A 14,686-nucleotide genomic window follows, 5' to 3' on the forward strand; every position below is an offset into this window, starting at 1 on the left:
GGTGTGTTTTTTTTTTCTGTTCTGGCCAATGGTGTCTTGTTTTATCTTTGGGTGGCCTTATCCGCGGCGACGGTGTTCAATGCCAATGGTTTACCATCATTGAATGTCCTCTGTGGTGTTTGGTGAGTCATTATTTGGAGGGCATATTGTTGGTGGTGTAATGGTATGGGTGGTAGTACCGACAGTTTATCATGTTCAGTGGGTCTGGCGGATTTCTGGTTGTGACTGTTTTCTGCTGATTTTGTATGTATGTATCATAATGTGGCAGATGGATGTCCGTCTCTGAGGCAGTATGCTGGCGGCAGTCAGCACGGCGGTATTTGGTATTTACCGCCAAGGTCATAATGAGGGCCTATATCTCATTTTGATATAGTATATACAGAGCCAGCTTCCCACAGATGCTCACTAAGGGCCAGATGTAGAAAGGCTTTTGTGCCTCACAAACAGCGAAAATGGCTGTTTGCGAGGCGCAAAACCCACACCGTGATGCCCATTCCCATTTTGCGAGTCGGTAACCTGGTTACCGACTCGCTAAATGGGACTGCGAGTCGCAAATAGGAAGGGGTGTTCCCCTTCCTATTTCCGAGTCAGCGTGATGCAGGATTGCTTTGTGACCGCGAACGTGGTCGCAAAACAATTCGCAGTTATCACGAGTGTCACACTGGTGGTAACCCATTCGCAAAAGGGAAGGGGTCCCCAACGTTTCATTTTTTCAGTTTGTAATGCATCTCGTTTTCCTTTAAGGAAAACGGGCTGCATTACAAAAAAAAACCTGCTTTATTTAAAAGCAGTCACAGACATGGCGGTCTGCTGTCTCCAGCAGGCCACCATCCCTGTGAGTGCTGCGACTCGCAAGGGGGTCGCAAATTGGGACCCACCTCATTAATATTAATGAGGTGGGCCTTTGCGACCCCCATGTGACTGGCAGATGGTGTCAGGGACACCATCCTGCATCTGGCATTGCGACTCGCAATTTGCGAGTCGCAGTGCCGGATTTTCCTATATCTGGCCCTAAATATTGAATTTATTGGGCGATTTAGGGGGAACCTGGTTGTGTACAATGGGACACACCTTCGGGTGACTACACCCACTATAGTGGCAACTTCCTGTGGGAAGGGTCACTTCCCTATCCCTTATTGGCTATTTTACTTCCATCTAAGATGGAGGAAAATGAAATAGAGTGTCCACCTCGCAGGCAACACCTTAGGGGTGCTAGCAGGAGGCCTGGGGGTTGAGTTTCAAGGGCGGTAACCCCCATTGAATAAAGGAGGAGAGCATTTCCTGCTCAACAAAGGTTAATAGGTAACAGGAGAAGGTGGAAATTGACAGATCTGTGTTCAAGGAAGAAACGTCTTCCAGAGTGACTAGGTTTTGTGGGGTCAATAGGCTCAGGTGTAGTGTTTACCTCGCTGGCACAATCTCACGTATTTCCAGTAATTTTGCATTACGGTTGTTAAGTGAATTTCCCGAAATTAAATTATTTTGCTATATTGCATAATTACATGCCGTTCAGGTCAAATCTTAGTACAAGTATACAGTGACAACGTAAATGACCAGAACGTGAGCAGATGCTGTTTGAGGGTGTTTGTGATCATTGCACTATTTTTTAGCGTGAAATCCGTCCTTGCATCCAAATTAGGTGTGAAGGTTTATTCTGAGATGAAATATAGCACCAATTGACAATTTTACATTTTGCATATTCATGTGCAATTTTGCTTAATTTTTCTAAAATTTCATTTAATTTCTCAAAAGTGAATTTTGCACATCCCTAGTGCTAAGGAGCATCTCACTGCATCTTATGAACTGTGCACTCTGCGGCCTGAGGTGTTACATTCACTGCGCCAGCCTGTTTCTACACACCGGGTCCTGCAGTACCACAGCCTCTGGGGCTGTGATTTGGTTTCCTACATCATGAGCTGGATCGTGGACTGCACACAGAGCTCCGCTGTCTCTTGTCTCTGAGCCTCACTTCCCAAACACTCACCACAATGCTGGTCACATGACTTGACACTTGCGCCACAAAATATGCATCACTGACTGTGATTGCAGGCTTCTTAGACAAGTACATCATTGCGTCTGAAAACAAACAATACTGTGTCCAGTACTCCCCAGTACGAGGCTCACTCCTCCCCTGTCTCGGTGGTGCCTCCCCTCCTTCCTCTTTTCAGTGTTTCCTCCTCTCCAGGCTCTTTGCTGTCTCCTCTCCCTCCCTGTCCAAGTCCCTGGGTCCTGAGTGTAACTGCTCCAACACCCTTGAGAACCTCGGACACTCCCCTGCTGAGTCCTCCCCATTATTGGCTTCCTAAGTCTACAGGTGGGTCGCTGTGGGTGTTGTAGTATGTAATGGGTTCTCCTTGCTGCTAGATCTTTAGTGTGACTGCTCCCAGCTCTCTGTGCAGCCGGACATTCCTCCTCTGCCTAGCCTTCCTCAGTGGAGTCTTCCTGCATCCACAGGTGGGTGTTTGTGACTGTGGTGGGGTGGGGTCTGGTGTAGTCAGCCTGAAGCTAGGTTCTGGCTGTAACTTTTCTCACCTCTCTGTACAGCCAGACACTCCTCTGCTGAGCCCTTCTCCACGGAGTCTTCCTGCATTCATAGGTGTGTGCTTTTGACTGTGGTGTGGTGGTGCGTGATGTGGTAAGCCTGATGCTGGGTCCTGGTTGTGAGTGTTCGCGCCTCTCTCTGCAGCCAAATACTCGTCTGCTGAGCCCCCCTCTGTGGTGTGTACCTGCATCCACAGGTGGGTATTTATTACTGTGGAGGTGTATGGTTGTGTGTGATGTGGTGTGGTGCAGAGTAGTCAGCCTGCTGCTGGGTCCTGGATTTGACTGCTCCCACCTCTCTGTGCAGTCGGATACACTTGTGCTGAGCCCTACTCGGTGGGGTGTTCCTACATCCACAGGTGGGTGCTTGTGACTATGGAGTTGTGTGATGTGGTTTGGTGTGGTGCAGTGAGCCTGCTGCTGGGTCCTGGATGTGATTGTTCCCACCTCACTGTGCAGCTGGATAAGCCAGTGCTGAGCCCTATTCGGCGGTGTGTTCCTGCGTCCACAGGTGGGTGCTTGTGACTGTGGTGTGGTTTGATGTGTTCAGCTTGCTGCTGGGGTCTGGATGTGACTGCACCCACCTCTCTGTGAAGCTGGACACTTCCCTGCCTCAGAGATGTGTTCCTGCATCCACAGGTGTGTGCTTGTGACTGTGGTGGTGTTTGGTGTGATGAGGCTCCCTTTGGATCCTAGATATGACTGTTCACACCTCTCTGTGCAGCCAGACACTCCTCTGTCAAGTTTGCCTCGGTGGAGTTTTCCTTCATCCACAGGTCAGTGCTTGTGACAGTGGAGGTGTAGTTAGCCTCCCACTGGGTCCTGCATGTGACTCTTCCCATCTCTCTGTGCATCCAGATACACCTGTGCTGAGCCCTTCTCGGTGGTGTGTTCCTGCATCCACAGGTCGCTGCTAATGACTTTGGAGGTGTGTGGTGTGGTTTGGTGTGGTGTGGTGTGGTGCATTCATCCTGGTGCTGGGTCATAGATGTGACTCTTCCCACCTCTCTGTGCAGCCAGATACACATGTGCTGAGTCCTCCTCGGTGTTGTGTTCCTGCATTCACTGGTGGGTGCTTGTGACTGTGGAGGTGTGTGGTGTGGTGCAGTCAGCCTGGTGCTGGGTCCTAGATGTGACTGTTCCTACCTCTGTTCAGCCAGATACACCTGTGCTGAGTCCTCCTCGGTGTTGTGTTCCTGCATCCACTGGTGGATGCTTGTGACTGTGGAGGTGTGTGGTGTGGTGCAGTCAGCCTGGTGCTGGCTCCTGGATGTGACTGTTCCTACCTCGGTGCAGCCAGATACACCTGTGCTGAGCCCTCCTCGGTGGTGTGTTCCTGCATCCACAGGTGGGTGCTTGTGGTGCAGTTCAGGATCCTGCCAGGCCTGTGCCCAGCACCAGCCTTCGCTTCAAGCAGTGCTGTGGACTCTGGCAGTGCGTGAAAACACAAGGGTAACGGTGAACACACGAGAGAGAAACAAAAATACCTCATGGCAAACACATCACAGCCCCAAGGGTGAGACCTAACAGTTCTTAAAGTGAGTAAGAAGCTGTACTCAGTGCCTGCTCGGGTGTGCTGGAAGAGAGTGCAGGGGTTATTTAAGTGCAGACTGTAGGGGCCCGAGTCTGTTCCCATAGAAGAAAAAGACCTGCATGCTTCTTAAAGATTTTCCAAGCGCTTGAAGTGCTTTTTCTCATGTCTCTGTGTCCATGACACCGGTATTTCCTGCTCTGACGCGGTAGCTGTCTGTGAGATGAATTCTGAGTTTCCTGTTCTCTGATAAACTTTTATTTGCAGTTTCCATGTTTTGAGATATATTTTGTGTGGGTGCGTGCACCGTCCGATGTATTCCTGCTGGTAGGGACAGTTCAGGGTGCACACTTGCATTCATTTCCTCGTCACAGCTTTCTGTTTTCGAACTTTGAGTTTATAGGAGTGGTGTGTCAGGCGTCACAGCCACACCGGGAGCTTGTCTCGCTGGGGGCAGAGCGGTCGAGCTCTTCACAACAGCAAACTTCCACCTGAGGAAACCTACACGTGCAGGTCTATTCTTACACCTTGTAGTAAATGGCTGTTCACCATTCATCAGTGTAAATTTGCTACAAACTGTGCGCTGAACGTATTCTCACACCCCTTCAAATTCAGGGAGTGGAGCCTTATTTAAAGTCACGTATTTGCATGTTGGCAGAGTCTCCTCTAGAGGGTGGAGATCTGCCTATGGTAATTATAGGGAGATGATTAAAAGTTAATTAAATTAAAAAGAATAAAAATACTTTTGTGCTAAATATTAATGTAAATGAATTTCAAATATTTATTTAAATGTGGGAAAACATATAAAATGCTACAGCTTTGACTTAGTTTGTATATAAATATTTATTTTTTTATATTGCATTTAATTCATTCTTTTCCTTGAGGCTCAAATACGATTTGTATTTGTTTATTATGTAGAAAAAATAGTTATGTGCACAATAGAACTTGCGCCCTAAGGTGACTATAAGTCACGCCCTCGCCATGCACAGTTTTTTCCTTCAATAATTTGAGTTCTAATGTTTCATCTATATTTTTAATGACGTTATAGAAGTTGTCATGGATTCTGTAACATCTGGGGTAATTAGCAGTGCATGGCAAGGGAGCGAGTTATAGTTACCTTAGAGCATGAGTTATACTAACATAATTCTAACCATAACAGATGAATTTCAATAGTTTTTCATGAGTAAACTCAGAATCTAACTATTACGCACCTATAACCTTTGTTTTTTTAAAGTGAATTTCAGGTTTTTTAAATTCTATTTCCTAACTATAAGGTCCCTGTAACCTCTGATTTCAAACAGTATATTTAGACATTGTCTAACAAACATATTGATACCTGTTGACAGAAAATGCAGCGAGAAGCGGGTTATTTGTGCATGAAGTAGCCCTGAGCATGGAGGCCAGTAGCTTTTCTACTCACCATGACCTGAATTATTTCAAGCATCTTAAATTTAAGGTACCATAGCATGATTGGCAGATGTTGAATGCACGGAATACATGGGTCAGGAAATACAGTATCTCAAATATACATTCATATTTACAGCCGCGGAATAATATACTATTCCCTTCTATATTTCATGAATCTTTATACTATAACTGGCATGAATATGGTTTGAAAATGGTTGGCAAATCATTTTTGGACAAGTGAATTTAGAAGGGGAGTCTACTCTCTCTTCCAAAAGCATTTATAAATACCTACAGGTGTGGGATATTCTATGAAGGATCAGCCTTTTGCATCGAAACCTTATTGCCTTTTTGACTTACTGTTTAAGACAAGGTGCAGGATTACCACTGTTGAACACCATACATGTTTAACACAAGGGGCAGGATTACCACTGGTGAACACCATACATGTTTAACACAAGGTGCAGGATTACCACAGGTGAACGTCATGCATTGTTTCAGACAAGGTGTAGGATTAACACGGTTGAACACCATACATGTTTAACACAAGGGGCAGGATTACCACTGGTGAACACCATACCTATTTAAAACAAGCCGTAGGATTACCACTGGTGAACACCATTTTAACACAAGGTATAGAACTACCACTGGGGAACACTGTACCTGTTTAAGACAAGGCACAGGATTACCACTGGTGAACACCATCCCTGTTTAAGATAAGGCATAGGATTACCACTGATGAACACCATACCTGTTTATTATAATGCGCAGAATTACTACTGGTGAAAGCCGTACCTGTTTAAGGTAAGGTGTAGGATTACCACTGGTGAACACTATACCTGTTTAAGGTAAGGCATAGGATTACCACTGCTGAACACCATACCTGTTTAAGACAGTGCGCAGGATTACCACTGGTGACACCATACCTGTTTAAAACAAAACACAGGATTACCACTGGAGAACACCATACCTGTTTAAGATAAGGCATAGGATTACCATTGGTGAACACCATACCTGTTTAAAATAATGTGCAGGATTACCACAGGTGAACACTCTACCTGTTTAAGGTAAGGTGTAGGATTACCACTGGTGAACACCATACCTGTTTAAAATAAGGCATAGGATTAACACTGGTGAACACCATACCTGTTTCAGATAATGCGCAGGATTATCACAGGTGAACACCCTACCTCTTTAAGGTAAGGTGTAGTATTACCACTGGTGAACACTATACCTGTTTAAGATAAGTCTTAGGATTACCACTGGTGAACACCATACATGTTTAAGACAATGTCTAGGAATACCACTGGTGAACACCATACCCGTTTAAGGTGAGGTGCAGGATTACCACTGGTGAACACCATACCCGTTTAAGGTGAGGTGTAGGATTACCACTGGTGAACACCATACCTGTTTAAGACAAGCCGTATGATTACCACTGGTGAACACCATACCTTTTTAAGATAAATCACAGGATTACCACTAGTAAACAACATACATGTTTATAACAAGGCGCAGGATTACCAATGGTGAACACCATACCTGTTTAAGACAAGGCGCAGGATTACCACTGGTGAACACCATACCTGTTTAAGACAAAGTGTAGGAACCACTGGTGAACACCATACCTGTTTAAGGTAAGGTGTAGGATTACCACTGGTGAACATCATACATGTTAAGGTAAGGTGTAGGACTAACACTGGTGAGCATCATACCTGTTTAAGGTAAGGTGTAGGATTACCACTGGTGAATATCATACCTGTTTAAAACAAGGCGCAGGATTATCACTGGTGAACAACATTTCGGTTTAGAACAAGGTTCAGGATTACCACTGGTGAACACTACACCTGTTTAAGATAATGTGTAGGATTACTACTGGATTACCACTGGTGAACACCATACCTGTTTAAAACAAGGCGCAGGGTTACTACTAGTGAACACTATACCTGTTTAAAATAAAGCACAGGATTACCACTGGGGAACAACATACCTATTTAAAACAAGGTGTAGGATTACCACTGGTGAACACTATACCTGTTTAAGATAATGTGTAGGATTACCACTGGTGAACACTATACCTGTTTAAGAGAAGGCGAGGGTTACCACTGGTGAACACTATACCTGTTTAGGACAAGGTGCATGATCACCACTGGTGAACAACATACTTGTGTAAGACAAGGCACAGGATTACCACTGGTGAACAACATGCCTGTTTAAAACAAGGCACTGGATTGACACTGGTGAACACCATACCTGTTTAAAACAAGGCATAGGATTAACACTGGTGACACCATACCTGTTTAAGAAAAAACACAGGATTACCACTGGAGAACACCATACCTGTTTAAGACAAGGTATAGGATTACCACTGGTGAAAACTATACCTGTTTAAGGTTAGGTGTAGGATTACCACTGGTAAACACCATACCTGTTTAAAATAAGGCATAGGATTACCACTGGTGAACACCATACCTGTTTCAGATAATGTGCAGGATTATCACAGGTGAACACCCTACCTCTTTAAGGTAAGGTGTAGTATTACCACTGGTGAACACTATACCTGTTTAAGATAAGGCGTAGGATTACCACTGGTGAACACCATACATGTTTAAGACATTGGGGGTTATTCCAACTTTGGAGGAGGTGGTAATCCGTCCCAAATGTGACGGATTTACCACCAGCCGTATTACGAGTTCCATAGGATATAATGGACTCGTAATACGGCTGGTGGTATATCCGTCACTTTACCGTCACTTTTGGGACGGATTACCACTTCCTCCAAAGTTGGAATAACCCCCAATGTCTAGGAATACCACTGGTGAACACCATACCCGTTTAAGGTGAGGTGCAGGATTACCACTGGTGACCACCATACCCGTTTAAGGTGAGGTGTAGGATTACCACTGGTGAACACCATACCTGTTTAGGACAAGCCGTATGATTACCACTGGTGAACACCATACCTTTTTAAGATAAATCACACGATTACCACTAGTGAAAACCATACATGTTTATAACAAGGCACAGGATTACCAATGGTGAACACCATACCTGTTTAAAACAAGGCGCAGGATTACCACTGGTGAGCACCATACCTGTTTAAGACAAGGTGTAGGAACCACTGGTGAACACCATACCTGTTTAAGGTAAGGTGTAGGATTACCACTGGTGAACATCATACATGTTAAGGTAAGGTGTAGGATTACCACTGGTGAACATCATACATGTTTAAGACAAGGCGCAGGATTATCACTGGTGAACAACATTTCTGTTTAAAACAAGGTTCAGGTTTACCACTGATGAACACTATACCTGTTTCAGATAATGTGTAGGATTACTACTGGATTACCACTGTTGAACACCATACCTGTTTAACACAAGGCGCAGGATTACCACTAGTGAACACTACACCTGTTTAAAATGAAGCGCGGGATAACCACTGGGGAACAACATACCTGTTTAAAACAAGGCGCAGGATTTCCACTGGTGAGCACCATACCTGTTTAAGATAATTTGTAGGATTACCACTGGGGAACACCATACCTGTTTAAGTGAAGGCGCAGGAATACCACTGGTGAACACTATACCTGTTTAAGACATGGTGCAGGATTACCACTGGTGAACAACATACTGTTTAAAACAAGGCACAGGATTACCACTGGTGAACACCATACCTGTTTAAAACAAGGAATAGGATTACCACTGGTGAACACTATACCTGTTTAAGAGAAGGTTAGGGTTACCACTGGTGAACACTATACCTGTTTAGGACAAGGTGCATGATCACCACTGGTGAACAACATACTTGTGTAAGACAAGGCACAGGATTACCACTGGTGAACAACATCCTGTTTAAAACAAGGCGCAGGATTAACACTGGTGAACACCATACCTGTTTAAAACAAGGCATAGGATTAACACTGGTGACACCATACCTGTTTAAGAAAAAACACAGGATTACCACTGGAGAACACCATACCTGTTTAAGACAAGGCATAGGATTACCACTGGTGAAAACTCTACCTGTTTAAGGTTAGGTGTAGGATTACCACTGGTGAACACCATACCTGTTTCAGATAATGTGCAGGATTATCACAGGTGAACACCCTACCTCTTTAAGGTAAGGTGTAGTATTACCACTGGTGAACACTATACCTGTTTAAGATAAGGCATAGGATTACCACTGGTGAACACCATACATGTTTAAGACAATTTCTAGGAATACCACTGGTGAACATCATACCCGTTTAAGGTGAGGTGCAGGATTACCACTGGTGAACACCATACCCGTTTAAGGTGAGGTGTAGGATTACCACTGGTGAACACCATACCTGTTTAAGACAAGATGTATGATTACCACTGGTGAACCCCATACCTTTTTAAAATATATCACAGGATTACCACTAGTGAGCACCATACATGTTTATAACAAGGCGCAGGATTACCAATGGTGAACACCATACCTGTTTAAAACAAGGCGCAGGATTACCACTGGTGAACACCATACCTGTTTAAGACAAGGTGTAGGAACCACTGGTGAACACCATACCTGTTTAAGGTAAGGTGTAGGATTACCACTAGTGAACATCATACATGTTAAGGTAAGGTGTAGGATTACCACTAGTGAACATCATACATGTTAAGGTAAAGTGTAGGATTACCACTGGTGAACATCATACATGTTTAAGACAAGGCGCAGGATTATCACTGGTGAACAACATTCCTGTTTAAAACAAGGTTCAGGTTTACCACTGATGAACACTATACCTGTTTCAGATAATGTGTAGGATTACTACTGGATTACCACTGTTGAACAACATACCTGTTTAAAACAAGGCGCAGGATTACCACTGGTGAACACTATACCTGTTTAAGATAATTTGTAGGATTACCACTGGGGAACACCATACCAGTTTAAGTGAAGGCGCAGGAATACCACTGGTGAACACTTTACCTGTTTACGACATGGTGCAGGATTACCACTGGTGAACAACATACTGTTTAAAACAAGGCACAGGATTACCACTGGTGAACACCTTACCTGTTTAAGACAAGGCATAGGATTACCACTGGTTAAGAACATACCTGTTTAAGACAAGGTGCGGATTACCACTGGTGAAGACAATCCCCGTTTAAAACAAGTCACTGGATTACCACTAGTGAACACCATACCTGTTTGAGTCAAGGCGCAGGATTACCACTGGTGAGCAACATACCTGTTTAAGACACGGCGCAGCATTACCACAGGCGAACACTATACCTGTTTAAGACAAGGTGTTGGATTACCACTGGTGACCACCATACCTGATTAGGACAAGGTGTAGGATTAGCACTCGTGAACACCATACATTTTTAAGACAAGTCACAGGATTAGCACTGGTGAACAACATGCCTGTTTGAGACAAGTCCTAAAACAAGGTGTAGGATTACCACTGGTGAACACCATACATGTTTAAAATAAGGTGCAGGATTACCACTGGTGAACACCATACATGTTTAAGATAAGGTGTAGGATTACCACTGATGAACACTATACAAGTTTAAGACAAGGCATAGGATTGCCACTGGTGAACACTGAACCTATGAAAAATAAGGTGTTGGTTTATCACTGATGAACACTATACCTGTTTAAAACAAGTTTTAGGATTAGCACTGGTGAACACTATACCTGTTTAACACTAGTCATAGGATTAACACTGGTGAACACCATACCTGTTTAAAATAAGGCATAGGATTAACACTGGGAAACACCATACCTGTTTAAAACAAGGCATAGGATTAACACTGGGGAACACCATACCCGTTTAAGACAAGGAGTAGGATTACCACTGATGAACACCATACCTGTTTAAAACAAGAGGCAGGATTACCACTGGTGAACACCATACCTGTTTAAGACAAGAGGCAGGATTACCACTGGCGAACACCATACCTGTTTAAAAGAAGGCACATGATTACCACTTGTGTGCACCATACCTGTTTAAGACAAGGTGTAAGATTACCACTGGTGTGGGACATACCTGTTTAATACATGGTGTAGTATTACCACTACTGAACGCCATCCATGTTTAAGACAAGCCGTAGGATTACCACTTGTGAAGACCATACCTGTTTAAAACAAGGCGTAGGATTACCACTAGTGAACATCATACATGTTAAGGTAAGGTGTAGGATTACCACTGGTGAACATCATACATGTTTAAGACAAGGCGCAGGATTATCACTGGTGAACAACATTCCTGTTTAAAACAAGGTTCAGGTTTACCACTGATGAACACTATACCTGTTTCAGATAATGTGTAGGATTACTACTGGATTACCACTGTTGAACAACATACCTGTTTAAAACAAGGCGCAGGATTACCACTGGTGAATACTATACCTGTTTAAGATAATTTGTAGGATTACCACTGGGGAACTGTAGGAAAGTACCATCTTGCCTGGCATGTTACCCCCATTTTTCACTGTATATATGTTGTTTTAGTTGTATGTGTCACTGGGACCCTGGTAACCCAGAGCCCCAGTGCTCATAAGTGTGCCTGAATGTGTTACCTGTGTAGTGACTAACTGTCTCACTGAGGCTCTGCTAACCAGAACCTCAGTGGTTATGCTCTCTCATTTCTTTCCAAATTGTCACTGACAGGCTAGTGACCATTTTTACCAATTCACATTGGCTTACTGGAACACCCTTATAATTCCCTAGTATATGGTACTGAGGTACCCAGGGTTTTGGGGTTCCAGGAGATCCCTATGGGCTGCAGCATTTATTTTGCCACCCATAGGGAGCTCTGACAATTCTTACACAGGCCTGCCACTGCAGCCTGAGTGAAATAACGTCCACGTTATTTCACAGCCATTTTACACTGCACTTAAGTAACTTATATGTCACCTATATGTCTAACCTTTACCTGGTAAAGGTTAGGTGCAAAGTTACTTAGTGTGAGGGCACCCTGGCACTAGCCAAGGTGCCCCCACATTGTTCAGAGCCAATTCCCTGAACTTTGTGAGTGCGGGACTCCATTACACGCGTGCACTACATATAGGTCACTACCTATATGTAGCTTCACAATGGTAACTCCGAATATGGCCATGTAACATGTCTATGATCATGGAATTGCCCCCTCTATGCCATCCTGGCATAGTTGGCACAATCCCATGATCCCAGTGGTCTGTAGCACAGACCCTGGTACTGCCAAACTGCCCTTCCTGGGGTTTCACTGCAGCTGCTGCTGCTGCCAACCCCTCAGACAGGCATCTGCCCTCCTGGGGTCCAGCCAGGCCTGGCCCAGGATGGCAGAACAAAGAACTTCCTCTGAGAGAGGGTGTGACACCCTCTCCCTTTGGAAAATGGTGTGAAGGCAGGGGAGGAGTAGCCTCCCCCAGCCTCTGGAAATGCTTTGTTGGGCACAGATGTGCCCAATTCTGCATAAGCCAGTCTACACCGGTTCAGGGGACCCCTTAGCCCTGCTCTGGTGCGAAACTGGACAAAGGAAAGGGGAGTGACCACTCCCCTGACCTGCACCTCCCCTGGGAGGTGTTCAGAGCTCCTCCAGTGTGCTCCAGACCTCTGCCATCTTGGAAACAGAGGTGCTGCTGGCACACTGGACTGCTCTGAGTGGCCAGTGCCACCAGGTGACGTCAGAGACTCCTGCTGATAGGCTCCTTCAGGTGTTAGTAGCCTATCCTCTCTCCTAGGTAGCCAAACCCTCTTTTCTGGCTATTTAGGGTCTCTATCTCTGGGGAAACTTTAGATAACGAATGCAAGAGCTCATCCGAGTTCCTCTGCATCTCTCTCTTCACCTTCTGATAAGGAATCGACTGCTGACCGCGCTGGAAGCCTGCAAACCTGCAAACCTGCAACATAGTAGCAAAGACGACTACTGCAACTCTGTAACGCTGATCCTGCCGCCTTCTCGACTGTTTTCCTGCTTGTGCATGCTGTGGGGGTAGTCTGCCTCCTCTCTGCACCAGAAGCTCCGAAGAAATCTCCCGTGGGTCGACGGAATCTTCCCCCTGCAACCGCAGGCACCAAAAAGCTGCCTTACCGGTCCCTTTGGTCTCCTCTCAGCACGACGAGCGAGGTCCCTCGAATCCAGCGACTCTGTCCAAGTGACCCCCACAGTCCAGTGACTCTTCAGTCCAAGTTTGGTGGAGGTTAGTCCTTGCCTCACCTCGCTGGGCTGCATTGCTGGGAACCGCGACTTTGCAGCTACTCCGGCCCCTGTGCACTTCCGGCGGAAATCCTTTGTGCATAGCCAAGCCTGGGTCCACGGCACTCTAACCTGCATTGCACGACTTTCTAAGTTGGTCTCCGGCGACGTGGGACTCCTTTGTGCAACTTCGGCGAGCACCGTTTCATGCATCCTCGTAGTGCCTGTTTCTGGCACTTCTCCGGGTGCTACCTGCTTCAGTGAGGGCTTTTTGTCTTGTTCGACGTCCCCTCTCTCTTCAGGTCCAATTTGCGACCTCCTGGTCCCTCCTGGGCCCCAGCAGCGTCCAAAAACGCCAAAAGCACGATTTGCGACTAGCAAGGCTTGTTGGCGTCCTTCTGGCGGAAAAACACTTCTGCACGACTCTCCAAGGCAAGATGGATCTGTCCACCAAAGGGGAAGTCTCTAGCCTTTTTCGTTCCTGCAGAAACCTCAGCTTCTTCTGTCCAGTAGAAGCTTCTTTGCACCCACAGCTGGCATTTCCTGGGCATCTGCCCATCTCCGACTTGCTTGTGACTTTTGGACTTGGTCCCCTTGTTCCACAGGTACCCGAGATTGGAAATCCACAGTTGTTGCATTGCTGGTTTGTGTCTTTCCTGCATTATTCCTCTAACACAACTTATTTGTCCTTAGGGGAACTTTAGTGCACTTTGCACTCACTTTTCAGGGTCTTGGGGAGGGTTATTTTTCTAACTCTCACTATTTTCTAATAGTCCCAGCGACCCTCTACAAGGTCACATAGGTTTGGGGTCCATTCGTGGTTCGCATTCCACTTTTGGAGTATATGGTTTGTGTTGCCCCTATCCCTATGTTTCCCCATTGCATCCTATTGTAACTATACATTGTTTGCACTGTTTTCTAAGACTATACTGCATATTTTTGCTATTGTGTATATATATCTTGTGTATATTTCCTATCCTCTCACTGAGGGTACACTCTAAGATACTTTGGCATATTGTCATAAAAATAAAGTACCTTTATTTTTAGTATAACTGTGTAT

The 14,686-nt window shown here is 45.2% G+C and overlaps 1 protein-coding gene across 3 annotated transcripts in view; it reads left to right on the top strand.

The window, feature by feature from the left end:
- Positions 1-2,205: 2,205 nt before the first annotated feature.
- LOC138282896 (4-galactosyl-N-acetylglucosaminide 3-alpha-L-fucosyltransferase 9-like) overlaps positions 2,206-14,686 on the top strand; it is a 119,231-nt gene continuing 106,750 nt past the window's right edge. For 2 of the 3 annotated variants that reach the window (XM_069220904.1, XM_069220906.1), the window contains exon 1: positions 2,323-2,454. The gene's annotated coding sequence lies outside the window, so the exon portion shown is untranslated. The other variant, XM_069220905.1, reaches the window with a different exon arrangement.

This window comes from Pleurodeles waltl, chromosome 2_2 (assembly GCF_031143425.1).
Source record: "Pleurodeles waltl isolate 20211129_DDA chromosome 2_2, aPleWal1.hap1.20221129, whole genome shotgun sequence".
Classification (NCBI taxonomy): domain Eukaryota; kingdom Metazoa; phylum Chordata; class Amphibia; order Caudata; family Salamandridae; genus Pleurodeles; species Pleurodeles waltl.